The sequence below is a fragment of the Lithobates pipiens genome, unplaced genomic scaffold (genome assembly GCF_037356315.1).
Source record: "Lithobates pipiens isolate NorthernLeopardFrog02 unplaced genomic scaffold, aLitPip1_a1.2 Scaffold_19, whole genome shotgun sequence".
Taxonomy (NCBI): Eukaryota; Metazoa; Chordata; class Amphibia; order Anura; family Ranidae; genus Lithobates; species Lithobates pipiens.
Window position 1 is genome coordinate 263,106,906 of NW_027507764.1, and position 16,036 is coordinate 263,122,941.

A 16,036-nucleotide genomic window follows, 5' to 3' on the forward strand; every position below is an offset into this window, starting at 1 on the left:
TGCTCACGTGTGGTGGATAGGATTTACATTAGCTGGTGGAAGACACTTTCTTTGCTGTGATATTTATCATATATTTTGGACTTTTTTGCATTGGACTTTACTCACACTGATTTATTTTCATTATCATTTTTGACTATTGTGGATGCTTTTTGCACATTATGAATGCTGTGTTGATAGCACATGCTTTAAGTTTGTAATATTATATATTTGAAGTTACATAGTTACATATATAGTTATATAGTTAGTCAGGTGCACTGCATTATTTTCTTTGTTGGTGTATTTGGGTACTGTATACTTACCTATTGCAAGTAGCCCATTTATTTTCTTTAGCTTTAGCTTTACCTCTTATGTTTTTATTACCTATTTATATACTTGTGAGCAGGGGTTTATGGAAAAGTGTCCGCCGACAAGGTCACACGAGGATGCTGCCAATATGCTCAAGAGACTAGACATCCGGGTGGTATCATCAAGCTGCAATCTTGTGTCAAGATTTGACAATCAAATACATCCTTCTACCATCTTATTGTAATTTTTAGACATTGCTGAAACACAGTATATTAATGCTTTGAACAGTTGCAATTCAATTTTCATATTTAAATTTCTGTAGATATAGAAATTTCCCACATTAGTTACTTAGTAAGATATTATATGTATCTGTTTAATTAGCAAGCACAAAATAAAGTTGCACCTCATTATGTTAAACACAAACAAACAGTCTTTGTATATCACTTTAATTATTTTTCAGCTTACAGCAGCACTTTATATACGTATCCTTCTTATATATTTTACTTACATGCTTAACTAGCAGTTTGAGTTGTAGCTACATCTGTAACCCTGGATTTCAGTAATGTAATCAGGCTCTTTCTCAAAGTATCTATTTTCTGTTCTAAGTGCCAAGATGTGTAACCAATATTATCTATTTAGTGTCTTGTCCTATTCCATGTGTAATAGCTCCTCATGCCTACAAGCTGAAATAATAACTACCACAAACATTTGACTATTTATTTGATGTTTTGCAATGGCTTAATCAAGTTCACTTAAAGTTCATATCAAAACCAAATTTGTCATTCTGGACTGCAACCTTAAATAAGAAGACAATGGGAAAAGAAGGAAATAGCTGTAAGGCTACTGTAATGTTTTTAAGTAGTAGCAATAAATTGCTTGGACATTTTTATGGAGTATTTTAACCCCTGGCCTCTGTGGGTAAAAAAAATCAATAAGATATTAAGAAAATCAAGAATTAATGCTTCCTGTACTGTACAGGGATATAATTCTTACCGAGTGAACAGCAGTGAAACCACATCCAACACAAACCACAACATAATATAGCCATTCTTCTGATTGTAAATCATTTTATTGCCCACACTACTATCAAACTTTAATGGAAAGCAAATCATTGATGGCAAGTTTTTGTCATTTTTTATTATCATCAAGAATGTATATTTTTTTAAGAGGATTTTGCCCTATGGATCAATAAAATACAAGGAAACATCTTCAAATGTAAATTATAATAGTAATGACATGTTGTTTTAGGGGGGGGAATACTCTTTAAATAATATATTAAATATTGTTGTCTTTGAAGGTGTGCTGCACCAAATATTCTGGAAAACTAATTTAGTGGCAGAGAACCTTTATGAAACACAATCAAATGAAGATATACTTTTAGAGAACAAAATCAATGTGCTGTATTCTAGTACCTTCAACTTATATTTCAATATATATCAATATTATGCGATATTGGGCATTGCATAGCACACACAATACACAAAGAGCTGAAAAGTAAGAAAGTGAAAGAGTTAGAATAGTTTAAGTAGGCAAATCATACCTGTAATAGAAACTTTATCCCAATTAGTATATATTTTTTTCTTTTAACTGTTCATTAAGTTCAGGTTGACCAAGCTGTAGGGTCAGTGTGTATGTATGTGTGTCAACTCAACTTTGCAGCTGTATAGGCTTTATGTTTAATGTTTTTGTTTAACAATTGGAATTTTGTTCCCTAAAGGTTAAGTTTAATCCCTATAATGGATACGGCCCTAAAATTCTCAAGCAACTAAGATATACTCACATCATGTATATAACATAAAATGATCAATAAAATGACTTAACTTTATGCATTTGTGTCATAAGTTTGGTAGTTTGGTAGAAACATGTTGTCCCCCCCCCCCCCCAATATCCACACCAGGCCATTATCTGAGCATGTGGATTTTCCCTCCTGAACTGTACAAGGCCACACGCCCTCAATCTGAGGAGAGTATCATGTTGATGGGGACAAGGCTTTTTTCCAAAAATCCTGGCTTAGTGGTTGTGAGGATCTGTGTGGGTTGTGTCTTATCGGAATCTGGAAGCCTCCATTAAATATAAGGGGGGCCCCAGATACCATGACACCTGTGAATAGGCAAGGAGCACATAGTACCCTTATTAATTCACAAAAAATCAAATTTGTAAATATACACAGTACACATTTTGACAACTCCTTTAAAAAAAAAAGATGAAAATATGTCTCACAATGTAAATCCATCATCCATCCCTTCATCCAGTGATGCAGATCCTGTCAATCACAATCACACACCAACATGTCTGATCCCAACAACTACCTGCCGGGAATGAAAGAACCAGGGCCCAAGGCTGAATGTAGGCTGTATAATTGCCCAGTAATATTTCACTTTTTTAAAACAATTGAAGCTGGACATACAAACAAAAGGGCATATATAGCACTGCTCAAATATGACTTCATGGCCATATTTGGGTAATGACATTGACCGGTTATGACCTTGTCTATATTTGTTCAGTTATATCACTTAGTATACACCATTCCTTTGTTTACATTTAGGTATGGGGACCAAAGCCATTATTCATGGTGAGTTTGCAACAAGATTGAATGTTTCTTTCAGGGAGTAAGCAGGAGTAGTTCTGTGGGATTGGCATGAATCTCTGTTGGAACATTAAGTAATTTACTATTGATTTACATTGTGGGACCTTTTTTTCTTTTTAAATAAAGGACTTGTCAAAAAGTGTATGCTTTTACATATTCTACTTTTTTGTGAATGTGTAGATTTACTATATACTTCTTACTCATTCAGGAGGGGGAAGGTAACTTATGGACCCTTTTCTTTTTAAGGGGGCTTCCAGATTCCGATAAGCCTGCAAATCCGCTACAACCACTGAGCTAGGGTTGTGAGGACGAGGTACTTATCCTCATTAACATGGGGGTTCTCCCTGGCAAGATACCCCCAATGTTGAAAGCAAGTGACCTTGATGCTTCAGGAGGGGAAGCATGTGATCTTTCATCCCCTTTTTCTGCAGCCAGACTACAGGTGCTGATAAGGATCTGGTATTTTGTGAGAACCTCACACTTTTTTTCTTGCTTTTTGTTCCTCGTTTCCCCTTACAACTTATACCAGACCCAAAGTCCCCATAGCAAGGTACTTCTCTAGGGAACTTGTACCAAGGCATTTTATTTTTGCTTTGGTACATGTTTACCAGAGCAGTGCCCAGCCCCCAGGCACTATACAATATCTTGTATAGTCACCTAGAAAATGACCATTAGTGTTTTGACATTCAGTCCCTATTGATTTTGATGGAATTAGGACTCAGCACTCAAAATTCAGTAATGTTCACCAAACTAACTTCACACTGATCCCAGGTCCATTCAGCTCATCCATTGCTGTTGTTGGAGGAAAATCCCGACCTGCTCATCAACTGGTACTAGTCACCACCTGCCATCTCTATCTTCGGGGCATCCCCAAAAATAGATTTTGTGCTCCTTTACTGAAAAGAATCACTATCTCCATTGTGTCCCCTTACTACTCCCTCCATACCATTGTATTGTAAAATAAAAGTGGGCGTGTATTTTTGGAATGCCATTTATGAACGGTAACTTAAAGAGACACATTTGGGTGGCTTGTATGCCTGTGAATGACTGTGATCTGAACTGTCATTGGTCAGTTCAGACCACAGTCACAATGTACAGAGCCAGTCAGAGAAAGCTCCCATTCCTCATTTCTAGACTTTTGCACTACCGAAAGAATGTGTATATTTTCGTTTTATTTGTTTTGTTTTTTTAGTTTATTGGATCATTCATTATGATCATTATTCATTTCTTCAGATCATTCATAATTTCAGATACATTCATATTCATTATGTTCCATTAGTTCAGAAATTGAATTCTTTACTTTGGATAATTTGTAATTTCAGATGCATTCATATTCATTACGGTCCATTCGTTTAGATGCGGCATTAGTTACATCAGATAACTCATAATTTCGGTTGCATTTGTATTCATTATGTTCACTAAAAGTTACTTTAGCCATTAATAAGTAATCATTTAATTATAATAGAAAATATGACAACAATGCAGCCTACCTATGCCAAACAATGCAACTTACCTGTGTCCATCAACACCGCTTCACCTGTGTCCAACAATGCAGCTTATCTGTGTCCATCATTGCCGCTACACCTGTGCCCAACAATGCAGCCTACCTTTGCCAAAAATGCAACCTACCGGTGTCCAACAATGCTGCCTACCTGTCTCTATCACTAGATGGAGCCTGCACACCACTTATGATTGTCTTATGTAAATTACACAGTTTACATGTAAATTTAACAACACAGGTACAAAGAACCAGCATAAACTGGTGGACCGAACAATATATATATATATATATATATATATATATATATATATATTTTTTTTTTTTTTTTTTTTTTTTAAGCAGTTTCATATGATAGACTAAATGGTAACACATGGAGATACTGTATGTATCAACATTATTTTTCTTAACATTACTGAGAGAGTGCCAGATTCTATAATTCTTTTAGAGCCTTGTAGTATGTTCTTGTCAGAAAACTTTGAGTGGCTTGTCACATTATTTTAGATCATAATCAACATTTGTTTTTCATCTTAACAACCACAGATTGCAAATCATCTGGTTTCCTAAAGCAGAAAATGCTTGGCTTAAATATTAGGCAAAGAAACAGACAACATTTCTGAAATTTATTCAGCAATGCCAATAATAAGAAATGTATACAGATTTTAGCAATTTGCCAACAAAACACACATCAAGTCTGAATTACTAAAGGAGTTCAGAGTTTTCACAATACATTGTGTAAATATTTACTTAAATTTTCCAGTTAAATGAAAAGGTGTTTATTTACTTATTTCACCTACACAACTGTATATTTAGGTAAACAGGCAATTGCTTTTCGCATGATTGGATAATTGAAGTGAATATTACACAAATTCTTATAAAAAAATATATACAATATAAAACATGATGTCTGTTACCCCAAAAACTTTAGAATAACAAAATACATCAATGTTTACCAAGCTGAAATATTCACCTGTGCATGCCTTATTTGACATCTAGAAAAGATTTACTAAAATTGGAGCACTCAGAATCTAGTGCAGCTGTGCATGGTAGCCAATTAGCTTCTAACTTCAGCTTGTTCAATTTCACAATAATTGACAGCTTTGACAATAATGTTCCGTTCACAATATGATGGGATGCCTGTCGCCCCAAAAGAAGTTCCGGAACTTATTTTGGACAACAGACATATCGGGATTCTGCTTGCACGATTTCACCACGATTCATTGGGCGACAATCGTGGTAAAATTGTGCCACAATTTGAGTGCCATTAAAAATAAGAGGGATTGCAAAGACGTTGGGCGGAATCTTGGGCAGAATCACGGCGATTCCTCTCGCGATTGGGAATGCCATAGTGTAAACAGAGCCTAAAACCCTGAAGCTTATTTTTTTTTATTGGGAGCTGCACCAGATTTTGCATTCTCCAATTCTAGCACATCCCCCATGCTATGTTTTAAATAAAATGTATACTGTATGTTATGGTATTTAAAACATTAAAAGGAATTGTTTTTACAATTTTCTATCTCTTTCTCTTTCTTTTCTTCTTCAATGGTGCCGCTGCTGTATCTCATCCAATCAAGTGGGAGAGTCTTGGATGGCCCAGAGACTCATAGACATTGCTGGACAGAGATAGGGCTCAGGTAAGTATTGGGGGGCTGGGGCAGCTGCTGCACACAGAAGGTATTTTATCTTATTGCATAGAACGCATTAAGATGAAAAACCTTCTGCCTTTAATTTCATTTTATAATCTTTTTTTAAAAATGCCCTGAAAATATATTCTTATAGTAGGAAAAAGCTATTTTAGTTTGTGTAAGTCATTATTTTGTAATGTTTTTCATTTTTCCCTTTTAAAAATCACTTTGCTACTATATCAAGGGGCAGATGCGTAGCATGAAGCTTGTGGAACTCGAAGCACAAGTTGACCCAGGGCCATCTCACTACCACCAGCTGCTCCCACTGTGCTCCAAGATGCTCCAAGTGACTAAAGTGTTATTTTAGCATGATGAAACGCGTAAGCTGGAGCTACGCACTCACGTCACGCAGGTGAACCGGCCCCTCTATACTCTGTGTTCTGTGTTTTAAGTGTAGTGGTTTTTCCATGTTTGTGGAAACACATTTGCTTTGTTTTTAAGTGTTTTTAATAAATATAATTTTTATGGAAATAATGCACTATGGGAGGAATATCTTTCTTATGAGGATACAACCCTGCATATCTCTCCTATTAAGTACACGATCAGTGTGTAGTACCTGGGGCATACTAACAACTGAAGGAGCTAGTTAAGGTGTCACTGCTGTGAGATTGGAACAACCCTCAGGAATCTACGGTTGCCATATACACCTATTACCCTTGTAGGGGTGCGGGGAGTCGGTGAGTGGGGGCCCTTGAGGGGAAGCACAAGAGTCACCTGGATTGTTTTAGCACAAGAGTCACTATTATTTTTGCTGTGAATATACGTTTGGGTTACATTTTGGAACATTTGGCCATTTTGGAGCTTCACTATATATATAAATAATTTTTATGAACTTGTTTGTGGATATTGGACTATCTTTTGAACTACTATTTTTTGTGATACACTGAGGTTCACTAATTACTCATTAACTTATGTGCTGCACAGTGGTGTGAATTTTAGGTATTGTTTTTATTATTTTTTCTGTTTTAAGGGAGCGCCACACACCCCATATACTCACTTACTTCTTAGCCCCTTGGGGGGTCTAATAGGGGAGGCTGCATACCTTCTGTTCTAAGCATGGAATATTTTATAATTTAACTTTAAAGAGGACCCTTTTTGAAAATAACTTTTAGCCCTTGTACACACGGTCGGAGAATCCGTCGGAATGTGACCTATCGGAACGTGTCGTCGGATAATCCGACTGTGTGTGGTATGCATCGGATTGATTCCGTCGGAATATCCGTCGGACCCAATTTTCCAACATGTTGGAAATATTTCCCGACCAACTGGGCTGGTCGGACATACTCCGATCATGTGTAGAGAATTTTGATCGGACCAAGTGCCAAGCATGCTCAGATCAAATTCCTACATCAAAGCTATTGGCTACTAGCCTAAATGTAGTCCCATCGTTACGAAATTACATCATCACGTTCTGAAAGATAGGATTTTTCGCCAACTTTGTCTGACCGTGTGTATGCAACAGTTTCGGACAAGATCCGACGGACAAAATCCGATGGACAAAATCCGACGGATTTGGTTGTGGAAATCTCTGACCGTGTGGACAGGGGCTAACCTCTGCCCCAAATTCAGAAGCATTCAGGCATGCATGGGTGACTGTACAAACAAACAGCAACTGGCCCAACCTATAACTGGCCTTAACAGCAAGGAGCACATGGAAGGGCAACACATGTCAAACAAAAACAAAGAAAAATTCCCAACAGTTCATGTAAAAAGAGGAGTTTAGTTTGCACACATTTGCAAATACATGTGTAGGCTGCAGAGGCTGTGACAAAGCACCCCAGTATTACCTGCAGTTCTAACTATAAATTTTGAGAGCCTCTATAATTGAAGCATATATATATTAATGGATAGCTTGAGGGTAGGTTTGCCAGGAGGGAACCTACACCTCTTTAAAGGCACAGGGGTGCACTGGACATCCAGCAATTAGCACAATGACAGCAAAAAGTGACCAGTGGCCCCCCTCGTCCCCACGAAATAACCAACAGTACAAACAAATACAACTGCCCCAACCTATGATTGGCCTTAACAGCAAAGAGCATACGGAAGGGAACGATGCATGTCAACCAAAAACAAAGAAAAGTTTCCAGGTGTGAATTTTAGGTATTGTTTTTATTATCGTACTTATCAATCAGCCTACAGTAAATCAAATTGTCCTGTCTAGAGTTGGGCTGAACACCCCAGGTTTGGTTCATGCCAGAACTCTCGAACATCGCAAAAGTTCAGACTCAAACTCCAAGCCCCATTAAAGTCTATGGAACTCGAACTTGAAAAATAAAAAGTGACCATTTTGAGTTCTTATATGAAAGTTATTGACCATAAAAAGTGTGTGGGGCCCAAGTACTGCCCTGGGGTACATGAATCAATGCAAAACATTACTCATAAAAGATCATTTTTACAGGATCATTGATTTTAATGATACTTGAAGTGAACAAATCAAATCAAATGAAAAATTCCTTTGTATAGTGTCTGGGAGGGGGGGGGGGGGGCTTAGTCTGCCTGTAGCACATCTGTATCCATGTATATAACCTGTTGCAGCAATACAGACATACCTCACTTTTAAGTACACAATGGGGTTTATTTACTAAAGCTGGAAAGTGCAAAATCAGGCTCACTTATTACCAAAGCTTAAAGTGGAGGTTCACACAAAAATTTAACCTCCGCTTTTCGGAACCCTCCCCCCTCCGGTGTCACATTTGACACCTTTCAGCGGGGAGGAGGGTGCAGATACCTGTCTAAGACGGGTATTTACACCCACTTCCAGGGATAGACTCCCACAGGAGTCTTTGCCTCTTCCTGTCCCGCCGCGCTGTCTGCTGGGACACACACGGGTCACAGAGACAGCGCAGACCATTATCATTGTGCTGCACGTCTCGTGCATGTGCAGTAGGGAACCAGGAAGTGAAGCCGCAATGGTTCACTTCCTGATTCCCTCACGAGAATGGTGCCGGCAGCAGCAGCCGAGAGCCGATCGATTGCTCAGCTTCAGCTGCCAACATTGCTGGACTCCAGGAAAGGTAAATGTCTATTTATTAAAAGTCAGCAGCTGCAGTATTTGTAGCTGCTGGCTTTTAATAATTTTTTAGGTGGGCCTGATTTTGCACTTTCCGGCTTTAGTAAATAAACCCCATTGTGTACTTAAAAGTGGGGTATGCCTGTACTGATATCTATAAAGAAAAAAAAGACTTTTAAATTGCTGCCAATACAATAGCATTACTGGCAATAGCAAAATGTAAAAAAACAAAAACAAATGGTGTGGGGGTCCCTCACCAATCCATACCAGGCCCTTTGGGTCTGGTATAAGAAAACCACACCAAAATAAAAAAAATGGCTTGTGCCTCCTCCAGAATCCATACCAGGCCCTCCAATGTAGAAGCATTGTCAATCACAACACCGCCTCCACCGCTGGACCCATTTAAAAAAAAAGGCTCTGCCCGTGACAAAGGCAAAAAAACAGACTGCAGGCTTTTGCCATTTGACAGTTCTTTTATAGGTAAGGGGCGGGGCCATCTGGCAACATGACCTGGTGGTACTGCCCCCATGTGACATCACTAATCGGTGTATGCTGGGTCGATGACATCACAATGTGCAGTGCCACCAGATGATGTTGCTAGGGGACCCCGCCTCTTACCTTTATAAGAACTGTCAGACGGCTGAGCTTTCAGTGGGCGGTTAGCTTTCGTCGCGGGCGGTAGGTGGTTTCATTAGAGCTTAAAGGCATTACATTTATAGGAATGGAGTTTTTACCATGTCACTCTCAAAGTTGCATTAACAGGATCCTCTGCAGAGGCTAGCACCTCATTCCTGTTTTCAATAGCTTGCATATAATGCCACTGGAGTTTTTGACAGCAAAGGTCAGACAGAACAAATCCGTCTGACAATTTGATCGTGTGTGGGCTCCATCGGGTCTTTGCTTGCCAAAAATCCAACGGACTTTAGAAATAGAACATGTTTTAAATTTTCCCTCCGGAACTGCGCCAGACCCAGTTCCTAGCGGGAAACCCGTTCATCTGTATGCTGGTCCGACGGACCAAATACGACGCAAGGGCAGCTACAGCACCTGCCCGTGAGAATGTCTCAGGGTGATCCTATCACGCTGGTTCTCAGCTGCAGGGTACTGTACAGCTCGTGCTCGCTGCAATAGGAAAAACACATTTTCCTTTTGCAACTAGCGTGAGAGAGGGTCGACAATGTCCCTTTTAGGTCTGGTATGGATTTTAAGGGGAAGACCCTGAGCTGAAAAAACGGCGCGGGGTCCCCCCAAAATCCATACCAGACCCTTATCTGAGCACGCCGCCTGCCCGGTCAGGATAGGGGGTGGGGACGAGTGCGTGCCCCCCCATCTCAGCCGTACCAGGCCGCATGCCCTCAACACCCCCCACCTGCAGACCCCCCACCCTAAAGCACCTTGTTGATGAGGACAAGGGCCTCTTCCCGACAACCCTGGCCGTTGGTTTTGGGGTCTGCGGGAGGGGGGCTTAACGGAATCCAGGAGCCCCCTCTAATAAGGGGGCCCCCAGATCCCAGCCCCCCACCCTATGTGGATAAGTATGGGGTACATCGTACCCTTACCCATTCACCTGGGGGAAAAGTTTCAATAAAAAAACACACTAGACAGGTTTTTAAAGTAATTTATTAGGCAGCTCCGGGGGTCTTCTTCCAACTTTGGGGGTCTCTTCCAACTTCTTTGCACTTTCTGATTCTTCTCCTGCTCTCCGGCCTCTTCTCCCGCTCTCCAATTCTTCTCCTGGGCTCCTTCGATATCTTCTGCTCTTTTTCCACTCTTTTGCTAGCGGTGGCCCAGTTTTCTCCTTCTTCGTCTTCTTCTTCCTTCTTCTGTTCTTCCGATGTTGACATGACCCTCTCTCCCGCTGTAATGCTTTGGACATGGTGCGCAATGACTTATATAGGCATGGGGCGGGTTCATCGGATGATGTCACCCAGTGACCCTGTCCCTTATGACGGCACAGTCCCAGCATGCCCCGGGCAGTGATGTCATAAGGGGTGGGGTCCCGGGCCATGCTGGGACTGTGCTGTCATAAGGGGTGGGGTCACTGGGTGACATCACCCGGTGACCCCGCCTCATGCCTATATAAGTCGTTGCACACCCTTTCCACAGCACTACAGTGGGAGAGAACGTTGTGTCAACATCGGAAGAACAGAAGAAGGAAGAAGAAGAAGAAGAGGACGAAGGAGAAAACCGGGCCCGCCCGCAGACCCTGACAACCAACAGCCCGGGTTGTCGGGAAGAGGCCCTTGTTCTCATCAACATGGGGACAAGGTGCTTTGGGGTGGGGGGCCTGCAGGGCACCCCCCTTCCCCAAAGCATCCACTCCCCATGTTGAGGGCATGTGGCCTGGTACGGCTCAGGAGGGGGGGTGCTCACTCATTCCTACCCCCTTTCCTGACTGGCTTGGCTGCATGCTCAGATAAGGGTCTGGTATGGATTTTTGGGAGACCCCACGCCGTTTTTCCGGCATAGGGGGGCTTCCCCTTAAAATCCATACCAAGCGATGGGGCTCGCAAGGTGTCAATGTCGCCGATAAAAGCGGCGAGATTGACTTCCTTTTCTAGTCCCATTGTAACTCATCATGTTCAAAATAAACAGACTTTAATCCATGTGTGGGCAAGTCCGTTCATTTGGAAGTCCGCTGTAACTCCATCGAAAGTCCATCGGTAAGACCGGTGAATCTATTCTGCTGGAAAGTCCGGTCATGCGTGGGCAAGTTCGCTCATTCGGAAAGTCCTTCGGAACTCCACCGAAACTCCGTCAGGAAGTCCGTCTGACCTAGTCTGCTGGAAAGTCCGGTCGTGTGTACACGGCATAAGCCTTGAAAATGGCCAGAATTCAGTGTGAAAATTTTCCTAAAAAGAAACTCAATGGGGTATAGAGTTAAGTTTGGTTAAATTAGGGTTTTTACTGAATGTAGGCAGGATTTGATAAACTCCACACAAACTGAACTCAGGCAGATTTGCTTATCCTTGTGTTTAACAAGTTTAGTCTCCTTAAATGAATGAAAAGTTATTGAATATATAGCAGCAACCCTGCGATCATCAATTACGGTCTCCTACCATTAAAAAGCAATTCTCTGGTAAGAATATACAAATGTAGTAGGTGCAAGAGATATCACTATAGCATTGTGATACTCTTAACACATTTTCTACCAGGTCTCTGTCTATGGTCCACCTAGGACGAATTCTCTGCTATTCCTCCAGTAATAATGATATTCCCTTCTGCAATACTTCCATAGAATTGTTGCAATGTGCAAGTATCCCATGCTCAAATTTTAGCAAGTAAAACTATCAAACTATCAAGCATGGCTTTTTCTGGGGTATCAGGCATGACTTTGTAATGATTATTGAATCTTGCATAACTGAAAAGATGATTTAGGAGATCTTTCCCTTTTTTTATAATAACTGATGGGGATACTTTATCTAATAACCACCCTGAGTGGTTTTTGATCAGCGTCCTCTAATAGCACAGTGTAGCCCACTATGAGAGATCAGAGCAACCTTCAGACCTTGAAGCTGCACAGAAAAAAAAAGACTTTTAGTAACACTCTCCTACCTTGGATGATGTTAGTTTACATTAGGTTAAGGATGTTATGAAGAGGTTACCTACAATACAGCATAATAAATTACTACCGTACTTTGTAAGAGCTAATATTTTATTGAAGATGTTGCAGAAGGTAGATATTGTAGATGGACTTTTTTTCCCCTTCATACTGCCTGATTTCTAAAAACAAACTGTGCAAAGAAATTGTGACATGCATAACAAAGCTGAGAGAGGAAAAGTCCTGACAGTAATTGAATTCTAGTGATCTTATCAGTAAAACAACTATCAGTGGCACTGGGGACTTGAGACCATCTAGTTGTCTCTTGGCAGTGATCAGTACCCTTCAAGACACCAGAGGTGAATTATGTTAACCCCATAGCTAAAGGAAGGCTATAAACTAAGATCAGACATGTAGACCCATCAATACATTATGAACAGAGATATCGACCTACAGTATCTATTCAAGATAGCCATTAATGTTGGAAGTCTCATATTGTTCTCTAACTTACTTTTTTGTTAAAGGCTATATATCAAGAATGTCTAACAGCAGCAGACATGATGTACTAGTTTTTATCACTCAATTTTACTTAAAAAGATGAGAAACACTATATTCTATTATAATCAAAAAGTCTTGTGAGCAACTGGTGTTTTTTGGAATAATCTAATATCTCAGCCAGCAACTGGTAGCATACTCCCAATATAAATGTGACAAAGTGTTGAATAAATAAATAAACAGCTGCACTAATTGTTGCAATCCATATTCAAAATCAAAATTATATAAACAGTGGCATCAACATTATTTCATTCCTTCCTTAAAGTGTGCAGTTGTCAAGGAAGACGTTCTAGCAATATGGCTGTCAGTGGAAGATCTGTGCGCAGGATTCCCATCAAAAGAGCCGTCCGGCTCAAGCGCATGCGTGATAGCGAGAACGTGTGCACGCCGTGTGACAGCACTTGGCGCCAAGAAGCCTTATTTAAAGGAGACTGTCACCATGCCTTCTTGCTGTCTGGTCTACAGCATTTCCTGAAAGCCTTGCTATCTGTTTATCTACTTATCTGATTCCTGATAACTCAGCCTGTTTCTGACTACTCCTGCTTGCTGCCAGTCTCCGACCCCGGCTTACCTTGACTACTCTTCTGCCTCTCTCTTCAGTCTGATTTCTGCCCGCCTGTTACCGACCCAGCCTGCACCTTGACTACTCTCCTGCTTCCGTCTGGTACCTGCTCTGTCCGCCAGTTTTGATCCGGCCTGCCTGACCTTGCCTGTGCCATGCTGAACTACAGAACACCTCCTTGCAGCCAGCTGTTCCAGTTGTTCATGCTGAAATAAAGAACACTTCCTTGCAGCCTGCTGTCCCAGTTGCTCCTGCTGAACTACAGAATTCCTCCGTGCAGCCTGCTGTTCCAGTTGTCCCTGCTCTGCTACTGAACACTTCCTTGCTGTCTGCTGTTGCCCGTTTTTCTGGCTGTACTATAGAACTCATCCCAGCTATTTCCTGTATTCCAGTTATCTGTTCCTGTCCACTGTTTCCTGCCAGTCTCTCTTCGGCCACTTTGGAGGTCCGGACCAGCCCCAGCACTAGCCACCTGTCAGGCAATTGTGCTCCTTTACACTCTTGAGCCCTTGTCTCCTCTACCAGGGGTTCTCGAGCCAGAGGCATACAAGAAGCCACTCCCTGCATTCTGGGCTCTGCCACCAGGTACGTGACAGCAATGAACTAATTAATCCACTTGTGAAAAATCAAAGCATGAAAAACATAACATTTCAGTAACATATTCCTTAAACCTCTATTTCAATGTGAGATTTTATCTATGTCGCATTGGATCAAAGACCAATATATCTTCTGTGAAAAATTGTACTCTTGGTATTCTTTCATTCATAAAATAAAACTTGCTCCCTCCATTATCACCTATCACTCACATCTGTGTTAGTTCACTATTTGCAAGGCACTGATCTTAATTGGAACACAGCCAGGCTCATTTAAACCACAGGTAATTATCCCAATGCCAAATGTGTCTCCATATATTACTTTGGAAGCAAATTTTGATGTTGTCACATTGCAATGTCTTACATAATCAACTTTTTCATTTAAAATCAATAACATTCCATCCACAAGACTCAAATAAGGAATCAATAAGACTCAGTAGAACAAATATGTTCTTGAATCCTCCAATTTCAATAAAAAAAAAAAAAATGTAATTTAAAATAAAAATTATAATAAAAATTATTGGTAGCACACTCCCAATATACAAGTATTGAATAAATAAATAAACAGTTGCACTAATTATTGCAATCCATATTCAAAATCCAAAATATATAAACAGTGCCATCAAAATTATTTCATTTCTTTCTTATTTAATTAATTAGTTCACTACACACTTTAAGGAAGAAATTAAATAATGTTGTTTAAATATTTTTGATTTTAAATATGGATTGCAACAATTAGTGCAACTGTTTATTTATTTATTCAACGCTATATTCTATTATACTATATATTTCTCCTTTTACGTTTGTATTCTTTAGCACATTAAAGTTAAAAACACATTCAAAAATAGGTATTGAACATAAATAACAAATACTTCCTTGTATTTTCCGTGGTCATTATTATACTTCAGAAGTGGCATGCATTTTTCTTACAAATGACAATTTTGAGTCAAATTATTATAAATAATGGATTTTAGCCTACCTTGTCACTATGTCACAAAATGCATGTGCTTGTGTTTTTCTCACACTGGATTTACTACAAGAGACACTAATGCTTTCTACTTGTTCCCACTTGTTTACAAATAGGTGCAGGCAGGAGTGCATAGCCCTTATAGCAATGTAGCTGCTTAAAATTGTATCCGTATGAAAGGTATTAAAAATTTAAAATGAACAATGCCTTCACTGTATATTCAAAAGCCCCAGTCCAAGAAGGAAGATGTAAATATCTAAATTTTAGAAACAGAACACAGCAGCATGTTAAACAAAGAAATTAGTTCTGTTCTACCTAGTAAACTGGACTAACACTGGGTATAAAAGTGTCAAATAATTTGTTAAATATGATATTGCAATATGGTACAGAAGAATAATGCGGACCTATTGCTCTTCCTTGCAGAGTTTTCTACACAAACAGATTCTCAGTTCTTTCCACTAGTTCTAGCCTCTTGTGCTAATTTTAGGAAAGTAACAGCCAAATGTTTTTTTTTAAACATAAAAACTAAAATGATTTTATAATAACATGCATAACTGCAAGCAACTGTGTTTTTTTCTTAGGCAGGGAACAGTCTACTTTAAAGCTAAAATAAAGTCTCGCATATTTTTCTCTCTCTATAGTCTGATACCATCCCATCCTTCCACCCAAATTGCAATTTGTGAGTGAATTTAGCTTAGAAATGCCTTAAAACACATTTTTGTTCTAATAAAACTGAGATCAAAGAAATATGGT